Raw genomic sequence first — 12,191 nt, forward strand, 5'->3', positions numbered from 1 at the left:
TCCGTTCAGAGTATCAGTTAGCTGATGTTCTTACGAAAGCTGTTTCTACAAGTATCTTTCTCAACTCGCTTGACAAGTTGGGCATGCGTGACGTCTTTGCTCCAACTTGAGGGGGAGTGTTAGCGAGATATCCCTATTCTATTAGGATATTGTTTTATTTATTTCTTTTTGTATAGATATTATGTAATTAGGATACCACTTATTTTCCTAGTTTATTTCTACTAGGGTTTGCATTTTGTATTATATATACCTCCTTTCGGAGAATGAAATATATCTGAAAATATTCTACCCATATTGTTTGACTCTTTTTTTATTTGTTATTTCCATTTTTATCCTTACCTCTATACAAGAACGAGATGGGTATCCAAATGAAGCTGAATACCTGCACAAGGAGATGGCAACAAAACCCTTTACTGGTTCCTATATACACACATAGAATCACATCAAGGAAAAGATCTTGAATCAAATAAAAATATTAATCATAATATGTAGTACTTACCTGCCATTGATGAAAGCTCAAAAGAAAAGTCTTCTATTCTTTGTAGAGTTCTTATGAAAATGGAATAAGTTACTCTTATATACATGGATTTATTTATTACTCTTTGTTATTTCTGCAATATTCCTAATGATTAAAAAAAGAAAAAAAAGAAAAAAACTTGGAAAAGTCTTGTAAAAAAGGACTAGGATTTTGTGTGGAGAAAGGTTCAAGATTTTCTTTTTTTTTTTTTTTTTTTCAAATCTTGACTGTGTGAGTATATTTAATAAAAATAAAATAAAAGAAATACAATCCAAAAAGAAATTAAGCAAAATCAAAATTAGGCAAACCAAATCAATCATAATCACACAAAAAATGATAATAATACACGAGCAGTATCCTACCAGGTGAAAAGAAATCGAAGGTAAAATAGTTTGCCAAAGCAATTACCAATGGAATGAAGCTTCAAATAAGTTGATTTTAAAAGTTAATCTTTTTTATATATCTAAAATAATCATGACGGATAGTGTAGTGAAAAGGTACTCTGTGTGGAAAAAATATCGTTGAATTTTTGTTTTGATCATAGTCTAAAATATCGATAATTAATATCGACGAAATATTGAGGATATTATCGTTTTTTCGGGTCACGGATATTTCGGAATGTATCCATACACATATCGTATAAATATCGATAATATTGAAAAATATCAATGTCGATAATTTCGCTCACACTTCAGCAATATTTTATCAAAACATCACTATAATATCTAAAATAGCTTAGCTATGAATACTCAAATTCTTTGATATTGTTAATTTTATTTATCTATACATGTTGAGTGCTTGTTACCGTTCTTAATGCTTTCAATTAATTGGCCACTAATTGCATAATTGGAAGAATTGGGTTGAGACCGGAAGAAGCTTCCTAATAAATAGCTTCTTGTAACAAGTACCATAAATTACATAGCCGACTTGGAAGATTAGGTTATGGTTTGTGTAATCTTCAATGTTTTCCACAAATCTTAATGGGTTCTTAGCTATCTAAATCCATAATTAGGAATAGAGTGGGTTGATAGTAAGGAATACAATTAATATAACTCGAAAGAGAGTATTGATGAAGTAAGGGAAAACGATTATCAAAATGTTAGATAATTAGGATTAACAAGCTAGAAGGATTTGTATGGAATTAGCTAGGTGAAATCTGTGTACTAGAGTACAAATACTCTATTTACTACTATACTAATTTGAGCGATATTATCCTCATGCAATTATTCACATCACAATGCATTAAAGTTGCAGTGTAGAGTACAAATACTTCAAATTCGAACAAAAGTGATCACAAAGGAGGAGCCCCTCTTGTCCCCTGTCAGCTATTGCGCATGAGGGGGGGCCGGATAGAGATTTTAAAGTCACCATGGTTGTGTGCTCTTACAATTCATATATATATATATATTTTTTAGTTGATTGTTACAAACGATAGTGAGAAAGATGGGAATCGAATGTAAAACTTGAATGTATAGATAAATATTCTTAATCACTTGAACTATAAATTCCTTATTTTTTTTTATAAATGAAAACAAGTGGTACAAAACGGCTACATATAAGGCTTGGAAATTACTTGCGTGGGGAGGGGTGGCGTGTAGTCCTCTTTACTTCTAGCGGCATAATTGGAATTTAAAGTAACAATTCACTTAAAAATGGACCGGAAGAACAACAACTCATATCCGGATGGCCACTGCGCAACTGCTTCATACTAAACAAAAGAAACTATATGATAAAAGTAAAATAAAATAGAGGGTTTATCTTTAGATGTACGGCGTGTAGGGTTTTTTTTTTTTGGTGAACGGCGTGTAGGGTTTTTATCTATTGCGAACTGCAACTTTTGCTGCAGTCATAGTGAACATTATTGTTTCCTAGTGGTTTGGGGAATCTTAGTGGTACTTAATATTGTTTCCTAGTGGTTTGGGTTTTCGTTAGATTAGTGGTGGTCCTACCATGTGCAAATACTTGTGATCAGTGCACCATGACACTACTACAAAAATCGAAATAGACGACGGTAATCCACCGTCGTGTATTCGGTTTTTCAACCGTTGTGAAATTGAGCGACATCTTTTGATGCATAAAACCACGACGGTAAATCCCCGTCGTCTATTATTTGTAAAGACGACGCTTTTACTCAAAACCGTCGTCTATTATTAAGTAAAGACGACGTTTTTTTTATAAAAAGGGTCGTCTATTATGAAGTAAAGACGACCCTTTTTATATGAAAATGGTCGTCTATTATGTGTAAAGACGACCCTTTTGTTCACCCGTTTTGATTTGTTTCCTGAGATGGTAGGGTAAAGTTCCCCATTAATTCAAAGACCATGGTTGGTCAATAAATTAACTTTCTTTGTGTGTTGAGCGTGCCACCATTAGCAATTTTTCAATTCTAACAGACCTGTGAGTGAAATAACTTGCGCCCCGAGCTATTGACTTTGAACAAACGATTGTGAATTTGGGTGAGGAATATCTCCCAAGTAAGTTCTTTTCTATGCCTTAGACTGGTAAGGACTTTTACAATTTTCCTCAGTACAAAAACTGGTAGTTCTGGCCAGAATGAAAGATGACAGATCGAACCAATTTCAGGCAGAACTCCCTTTTACAAGACTCAAAAGGGGAAAAACTGACTATACAAAGACAAGAAGAGGGTTGTGCTTCCATTTCTGTCTGGATAGTTGCCTTTGTTCTGGGCTGGACTGGATATGCCTGTGCTGGACTGGACTTTTAACAGCTTCAACTGCTAGGCCTCAGCTGCAAATCGATACCAAAGCTTGAGTTTGGCAGAGCTTTAATCTATTTCGAACCCTGGAAGGCTTTTGGATGGGCAGAACTGGGACTTCTCCAGTCTGAAAGGGGCAGAAGTGGCTGGACTCGAGCTGGAAATGGGCTGTAATACCTGCGCTGCTTAGTCAGGGCTCTTCATAAATTTGTTGAGGTTTTCATATTTGAGAAAACTCAAACTCTGCTTGCCTTGGCTCTGCTGAACCAAATCTGTAACGAGAGAGAGCTCGTTATTGTTGACTTATGAACTGGGATTTAAATCAGGAGCAATGATCTGATTTGTCTTTGCTGGGAGAGAACAAGATGATTCTGCAAGCTTGTTGAAAAGCTTTTGAAGTACTTCAGACTCTGAGTCTGTTGGAACTTGTTTGGGATTTTTGTGATCAAGTGATCATTCGAGTGTTTGTCTTTTGACTGAGTTTTTGGTTGTGTTGGTTGATTGTCTTTTTTCTCTGTTCACCCCCTCTTATATATATATGAAATGTTCTTTGAGAGTGGGCGGCAAGTAATCAAGAGATCTTTTTAATTTTTAATTAAAATAAACCGGGGTTCCATCTATTTTCTGGCAAAAACTCTTAATGATTAGTTTTCTGAGGTGACTGCTTCTACATTTTTGGTAGGGCGCCATGCTTGTTCTTTCATTTTACCTGCTCCTGCAAGAGTTTGGAATTTTGGGGTAGCTAGTTCTCAGCTTTCGAACAGCTTCCTGTTTCCCGCTTATCTGACTTTTCATAAAAGCAGAGTCTATTTATCCTTGAGAATGGCGTTCCTCAAAAATATCCAAATTATCTTTAGATAATCTAAGCGGAATTTGATCTCTTGGCAGCAAAGCCACTTCTGAGTTGTTCTTCTTTTTTGCCTGCTCCTGTTCAAACTTTATCTCGAGCCGATTTCATTGACTTTTCTAAGTCAGGGTCACGTGGGTATGTTTCCTTTTAACCCAAATTGTCAAGCCCATTTCTTCTTTCAGCTGTTTTGGCTTCTATTGCGGCCCAGTTTTTCTAACGTCTTTTGGGCCACGTAATATTGGCATGTTTGCTTTGCTTAATGGACTGGACGTGCTGATGGGCTGAAATCGTTTCAAGCGGCCCAAGAGGTGATGTGGGCTCTTTGCTTTTGGTTTCTTGGCGTGTCGAATTTGGGCCCAAACACCTTTTCATATAAAAAGGGTCGTCTATTATATGTAAAGACGACGGTTTTTTTATAAAAAGGGTCGTCTATTATGAAGTAAAGACGACCCTTTTTATATGAAAATGGTCGTCTATTATGTGTAAAGACGACCATTTTTATATGAAAATGGTCGTCTATTATGTGTAAAGACGACCCTTTTCATATAAAAAGGGTCGTCTATTATATGTAAAGACGACGGTTTTTTTTTAAAAAGGGTCGTCTATTATGAAGTAAAGACGACATTTTTCATATAAAAAGTGTCGTCTATTATATGTAAAGACGACGGTTTTTTTATAAAAAGGGTCGTCTATTATTAAGTAAAGAACTATGTTTTATTATATCCAAAGACGTCGGTTTTGTTAAATGTGAAGACGACGATTTCTTGAAATATTGTCGTCTATTAACTCTAAGACAACGATTTTTTAGTAAAACCGTCGTTGATTGTATATAAAAAGACGTTATGGTGTTAAAAGAGGTCATTGATAATATATACAGATGACAGTTTTTCCAATAAAACCATCGTTTTATTATCTTTAGTTTTTTGAAGAGTCAATAGTTATTACATAGTCAACCAATCTTTATTCTATTACATACATACTTCCTACCTATAATTAGAAATAACGGAGCTCACAAATTCTACTAATTTGATTTTAACTTCATCAAGTTGTTCTTGGGTTGACTTAGCTCTGCCTTCTTGCACATTTTCCAAGTTGTTGGTGTCGGAAAAGGAAAGACCTGCACGAAAGAGACCCCAATACTCTTAAACATAAACTTGTTTAGCAGTAACCTAACCTTAGCAAAAAGATCTATGCAGCTCTAGAATGACAGCAGAACACAATTGGCATAATTGGCAAAGTACCTGTTCTTGTGGTGGCACCATAACCTGTTCTTGTGGTGGCACCATAACAAATGAAAAATCATAGATTCAGAAAATTAACAATGAAATTCCAAAATAATTAAAGTAAACAACAAAAACAAAAAGTATTTTGGACTTGATGATGTTGTCGGTCCAAAAACAAACGGATCTAGTGAGGGATGGGTACGTTTTGCCTCATCTTCTTCATTAGATTCTTCTTGATTACGAAGGCCTTGTGGGACGGCTGTGCATATTTATAAAAAACCCAAATGAGAAACTCACTTAAATCCCACGAAATTAGCACAATACATGAACAAACATACACATATATATATATATATATAGACCGATTTCCATAAGTCTTTCTAGATCGAGTCGCTAAGTTTGATGAGCGAGTTGAGTGCCTGAGAGCGAGATCTTCTTTGAAGAAAGTGAAGGTCGAGATCTTTCAAATCAAACCTTTCAACCAGCTTTGATTCTCAAATACAGAACCTCCCTCTACATCTTATGGATCTGCGAAGACCTCAATCTCTCAACTCCTTCATTGATATCGATTTTTTGATGATTTTGTAGAGAGTTTCATGAGGATGTTTTAGAGAGTGCAGGAGGGTTTCAAGGAGGGAGAGATAAGGTTTTCAAAGATGGGGGAAAATCTGAAAATTTGTCGAGCATGAATTCACTTAAGTAGCCTTTTTTTACCGTGTTTTAAAAGACGACGCTTGTTAATGAGAGATAAGGTTTTCAAAGATGGGTGAAAATTTGTCGAGCGCGAATTCACTTAAGCGGCCATTTTTTAGCGTGTTTTAAAAGACGACGCTTTAAAAAAAAAACCGTCATATTAACATATAATAGACGACCCTTTTTATATGAAAAGGGTCGTCTTTACTTCATAATAGACGACCCTTTTTATAAAAAAAACCGTCGTCTTTACATATAATAGACGACCCTTTTCATATAAAAACCGTCGTCTTTACATATAATAGACGACCCTTTTCATATAAAAGGGGTCGTCTTTACTTCATAATAGACGGCCCTTTTTATAAAAAAAACCGTCGTCTTTACTTAATAATAGACGACCCTTTTTTTAAAAAAGCGTCATCTTTACTTCATAATAGACGACCCTTTTTTTAAAAAAACCGTCATCTTTCCTTCACAATAGACGACCCTTTTTTTATTTATACTTTCATTAAATACAACATAATAGTGTAAATATTTTAAATTGAAGATCAAATTGAGTCATTGTATTCATATAGGGTCAAGGAGTGTGGCTGTAAAAAATCATCAAAATCGGAGTTAAAATAACCGTTAAATCTTGATTTTTCGTTTATAACAGTCGAAATGTTTTGTCCCGTTACTTGATCTCTGATTTTTTTTTTCCGATTTTTGGCGTATATGATCTCGATGTGTAAACAAACAAGTTTGACGGTTGGATTGTTGAAATTAGTTTCGTAGAATGCGTATGCCATCAAAACAATATATTCACTAACAATTAAGAGTTTATTTATACTTTTATTAAATATAACATAAGATTTTGTGGTATCCACTAGTGTAAATATTTTAAATTGACGATCGAATTCGTTCATTGTATTCATATAGGGTCAAGGAGTGTAGCTGTAAAAAATCATCAAAATCAGAGTTGAAATAACCGTTAAATCGTGATTTTTCGTTTATAACCGTCGAAAAGTTTTGTCCTATTACTTAATCTCTGAATGTTTATTTTTTCCGATTTTTGGTGTCTATGATCTCGAAGTGTAAACAAACAAATTTGACGGTTGGATCGTTGAAACTAGTTTCGTAGAATGCGTATGCCATCAAAATAATATATTCACTAACAATTAAGAGTTTATTTATACTTTCATTAAATATAACATAAGATTTTGTGGTATCCACTAGTGTAAATATTTTAAATTGACGATCGAATGCAGTCATTGTATTCATATAGGGTCAAGGAGTGTAGCTGTAAAAAATCATCAAAATCAGAGTTGAAATAACCGTTAAATCTTGATTTTTCGTTTATAACCGTCAAAATGTTTTGTCCCGTTACTTGATCTCTGATTTTTTTTTTTCCGATTTTTGGCGTATATGATCACGATGTGTAAACAAACAAGTTTGACAGTTGGATCGTTGAAACTAGTTTCGTAGAATGCGTATGCCATCAAAACAATATATTCACTAACAATTATAAGTTTATTTATACTTTCATTAAATATAACATAAGATTTTGTGGTATCCACTAGTGTAAATATTTTAAATTGACGATCGAATGCAGTCATTGTATTCATATAGGGTCAAGGAGTGTAGCTGTAAAAAATCATCAAAATCAGAGTTGAAATAACCGTTAAATCTTGATTTTTCGTTTATAACCGTCGAAATGTTTTGTCCCGTTACTTGATCTCTGATTTATTTTTTTTTCCGATTTTTGGCGTATATGATCACGATGTGTAAACAAACAAGTTTGACGGTTGGATCGTTGAAACTAGTTTCGTAGAATGCGTATGCCATCAAAACAATATATTCACTAACAATTAAGAGTTTATTTATACTTTCATTAAATATAACATAAGATTTTGTGGTATCCACTAGTGTAAATATTTTAAATTGAAGATCGAATGCAGTCATTGTATTCATATAGGGTCAAGGAGTGTAGCTGTAAAAAATCATCAAAATCAGAGTTGAAAAAACCGTTAAATCTTGTTTTTAAAAAAACGTCATGTTTACTTCACAATAGATGACCCTTTTTAAAAACAAACCATCATCTTTACATATAATAGACAACCTTTTTTAAAAAAAACCGCCATCTTTACTTCATAATAGACGACCCTTTTTAAAAAAAAATCGTCATCTTTACTTCATAATAGACGACCTTTTTTTACAAAAACCGTCATCTTTACTTCATAATAGATGACCCTTTTTAAAAAAAAACCGTCATCTTTACATATAATAGACGACCCTTTTTATATGAAAAGGGTCGTCTTTACTTCATAATAGACGACCCTTTTCATATAAAAAGCGTCGTCTTTACATATAATAGACGACCCTTTTCATATAAAAATGGTCGTTTTTACTTCATAATAGACGACCCTTTTTATAAAAAAACCGTCGTCTTTACATATAATAGACGACCCTTTTCATATAAAAAGGGTCGTCTTTACTTCATAATAGACGACCATTTTCATATAAAAAGGGTCGTTTTTACTTCATAATAGACGACCCTTTTTATAAAAAAAACCGTCGTCTTTACATATAATAGACGACCCTTTTTATATGAAAAGGGTCGTCTTTAATTCATAATAGACGAGGCTTTTCATATAAAAGGGGTCGTCTTTACTTCATAATAGACGACCATTTTCATATAAAAAGGGTCGTCTTTACTTCATAATAGACGACCCTTTTCATATAAAAAGGGTCGTCTTTACATATAATAGACGACCCTTTTCATATAAAAGGGGTCGTTTTTACTTCATAATAGACGACCCTTTTAATATTAAAAGGGTCGTCTTTACTTCATAATAGACGACCATTTTCATATAAAAAGGGTCGTCTTTACTTCATAATAGACGACCCTTTTTATAAAAAAACCGTCGTATTTACTTAATAATAGACGACCCTTTTTATTAAAAAAAACCGTCATCTTTACATATAATAGACGACAATTCTTTCAAAACAACCGTGTCTTTACCAAAAAAAGGACACTTGATTTTTAAAAGACGACGCTTGTCATACTTGCTGTCGTTGTTTTTTGGTCAGATTTTAACTCTGAAGAGAAGCTTTTTAATAAGACGACGCTTTTTTATTTGTGTGCGTCATTATAAAAAAAATTCTCAATAGTATCTCCATTTTTTAGTTGTTTAAGTCACTTATCCACGATGGTTTTTTGTTACCGTCGTCTTTTTAAAAACAACGACGGTTTTTTGTTCTACCGTCGTCTTTTTCTGGTCGTCTTTTGCCCTTTTTGTAGTAGTGTGAATTCAAGTTTGAAATTTGTCCAAAAAAAAAAAGAATTCAAGTTTGAAACAAGAGTTTTGTTCACACTTCACGTATTCAAATACCAGCGAGTGGTCTCTGTTGTTTGAACTGTGACATTGCTGTGTCTTGGCATTACGTACGTGTCCCTTTTTATCTTGGCACTCTTTTTGAATCTTAAAAACAATCTTAATTGTCGAAAATGAATCTCTAGATTTATGGCTTATCAACATCAAACCTAAAACGAACCAAGTTCTCTAATAACGGTTTTATATAGTTGAAGGAGAATTATAAGCATAATCTTCATTCAATCACATTGAAGTTTAAAAAGTTACATGTCCACATTGCTGGTACTGCCGACATCGACTCTCACTATGGTAGGATGGAGGACAAGACTTGGCGAGTCCTTAGTTAGGACTTTGGTTCCTTACTTAATTAGGATTTTGGTTACTTACCAGTTTATTTAGTCTTATTGTAATTGAGATTTATTTACCCTAAACCTCTCCTCCCCTCCTCTTCAAAAGATGAAGGGAGAGTGAAAATGATATGTTTCTCTAGAGCTGATTTTCGGACATATCATATCGGAATAAGAGGATTCCAATTAATCACATTCCAAAAAAAATCGGAATGAAAATTCTTTTCCAATTATGTTCCAAAAATTTCAGAATTTCAACATCCATTCAAATTCGGAAAATCATTGAAAGTTTTAAACATATCTAATGATTTCAATGGTTAAAGTTGGCTCAAAATTGAAAAATTATATGAAAAAGTTCAAAAAACTATTATATGATATAATTTATATGTCGTTATCCTTTATGAAATAACTTGTCCGTCTATGTCTATTTTGATCATTAAGTTATATCAAATTCAACATGAAACTAGTCATTATTTACAAGCTTGAACCCCAAATATATTACAGAATTCATAAATGTTTATGGCAAGTACACAAGAAGAAAAAGAAATAATACTTACTCAGCATGTATCAATATACTTATGGCATGTAGAAGAAGAAGAAATACATAAATATATATAAGAGAAATAAGATTCAGATTCAGAGAAAGTAACACAAAGAAAAGTTTGAGTATAGGAGCTTTGGTGGCCATACATCTCCAAACCCTTCCGCTGAGTAATAGTACGAGAAACTCCAAGCCGAACCTTTCTTTCTCACTTATTGATTTTTGTCTTCTTTTTCTTTTTCTTCTCGGTCGTGCCTTCTTTTTTGCTCATACCACTTGCTTCATTTTTTGTTTTGCTTACTCACCGTTAATATATAAAATAAATTAAAAATTAAAAAAGCTAGAACAAGAAGAATAAGAGGACCAAGAAGAAATGGTACGCTCGACTTGTTGTAGTTCGTGTTGCCAACGTCGCTAATCCCAACGTTATTGCTGTCTTCTCCATGAATTATATTGCCAGAAATGTTGTGGTTTTTAGTCGTCCTTGCCTGATCACCACCTCTGCCTTCTTTGTTGAAAGCCTTGCGAATCCCAACATGTTTGCTTCTAATTGCGGAGATATCATTATTATTAATGTTGAAAGTCTCGTTGCTTTCAGTTGTATTTTCTGCCTCTTTTTTTTTCCTTTTCTGGGAGCTCTTGTTCAGCTCTTTCTCCTTAGGGCTCTTGTGGAGGCTTTGTCCAGCTTCATATCGAGATCGAGACCCATCTTATGTATATGCAAAAATAAAAATGGAAAGATCTTCAAATAAGTGGAGGCAAATACTCCAAAATTAGATGGAAGACAATCTTTCAATAAACGGAAGTTACTATTGTAAACTAATTACATAAATTCCTTAAACCCTATACACACATAGAATCACATCAAGGAAAAGATCTTGAATCAAATTAAAATATTAATCATAATATATAGTACTTACCTGCCATTGATGAAAGCTCAGAAGAAAAGTCTTCTATTCTCTGTAGAGTTTCTTATGTTCAATTAGCAAAAGGGACTAGATGTTTTGAACGTGTGTCTAAGAGAGCATGGACGTCCTCTTGAAAATGGAATAAGTTGCTATTATATACATGGGTTTATTTATTACTCTTTGTTATATCTGCAATATTCCTAATGAAAAGTCTTTCCAGCAAAAAAAAAAACCAAAAACTTGGAAAAGTCTTGTAAAAAAGGACTTTGTGTGGAGAAAGGTAACCTAATCACACAAAAAATGATAAATACACGACGGATGGTGTAGTCAAAAGGTACTCCGTGTCTTGGCCCCCCTCTGTACCAAAAAAAAAAAAGGGGTACTCCGTGTGAAAAAAATAGCGTTGAACTTCTGTTTTGATCACGTGCAGGACAGTAGAGAAGAGAACCACTCTTGTCCCAATGCAAAGGGGGCCCCGACAGACATTTTTAAGTGGCCATGCTTGTGGATAAATTCTACAATACATTTTACATCAAATTTGGAAAGCAGCAATTTGAATAATCACCGGTGTTGACTGGTGGTCAACGTAAAACTTTGATCCTAGAGGGGGTGCAATGTTACATGGATCAAAATGAAAATAAAGATTGGCGGGGGGCTAGGGCAGCTACTATTCATGTAAATAGAGGCTGCCCTTATCATATTAAGCTATGTGTGTTTCCAGAAGTTGCCCTTTGCTATGGCAACTACTATTCATTTTTTTGTTTTTTTCACAACTTTTTTTACTTAAACAATTATTTTGGATAATATTTTCGAGCAAGATTTTTGGGTTCCTACATATCAATACTATTCATATCGGATAAGATTTTCGGTTTCAAATTTAAGATACATTTCAAAACTTGAATAATAGCAGAAAGAAGAATAAAATGTATGAGGATTTTGTGTTAAAAGTGAAGAGTATTGGTTGGTATTTATAGAAAAAAAATTCAGTAATTTTTTAGTTTTTTTTTTAAATCTTTTTTTTTAATCTATTTTTTTTTCATTTT

General features: G+C 33.5%; 1 long non-coding RNA gene across 1 annotated transcript; it reads right to left on the reverse strand.

The window, feature by feature from the left end:
• Window positions 1-10,169: 10,169 nt before the first annotated feature.
• LOC148297605 (uncharacterized) lies at window positions 10,170-11,460 on the reverse strand. The gene is made up of 2 exons (XR_015832805.1): window positions 11,161-11,460; window positions 10,170-10,949 (listed from the first exon to the last, which is right to left on the reverse strand). It is a non-coding gene; the product is annotated as an uncharacterized LOC148297605 (long non-coding RNA).
• Between the last annotated feature and the right edge of the window lie 731 nt (window positions 11,461-12,191).

This window comes from Prunus avium, chromosome 1 (genome assembly GCF_965620075.1).
Source record: "Prunus avium chromosome 1, drPruAviu1.hap1.1, whole genome shotgun sequence".
Classification (NCBI taxonomy): Eukaryota; Viridiplantae; Streptophyta; class Magnoliopsida; order Rosales; family Rosaceae; genus Prunus; species Prunus avium.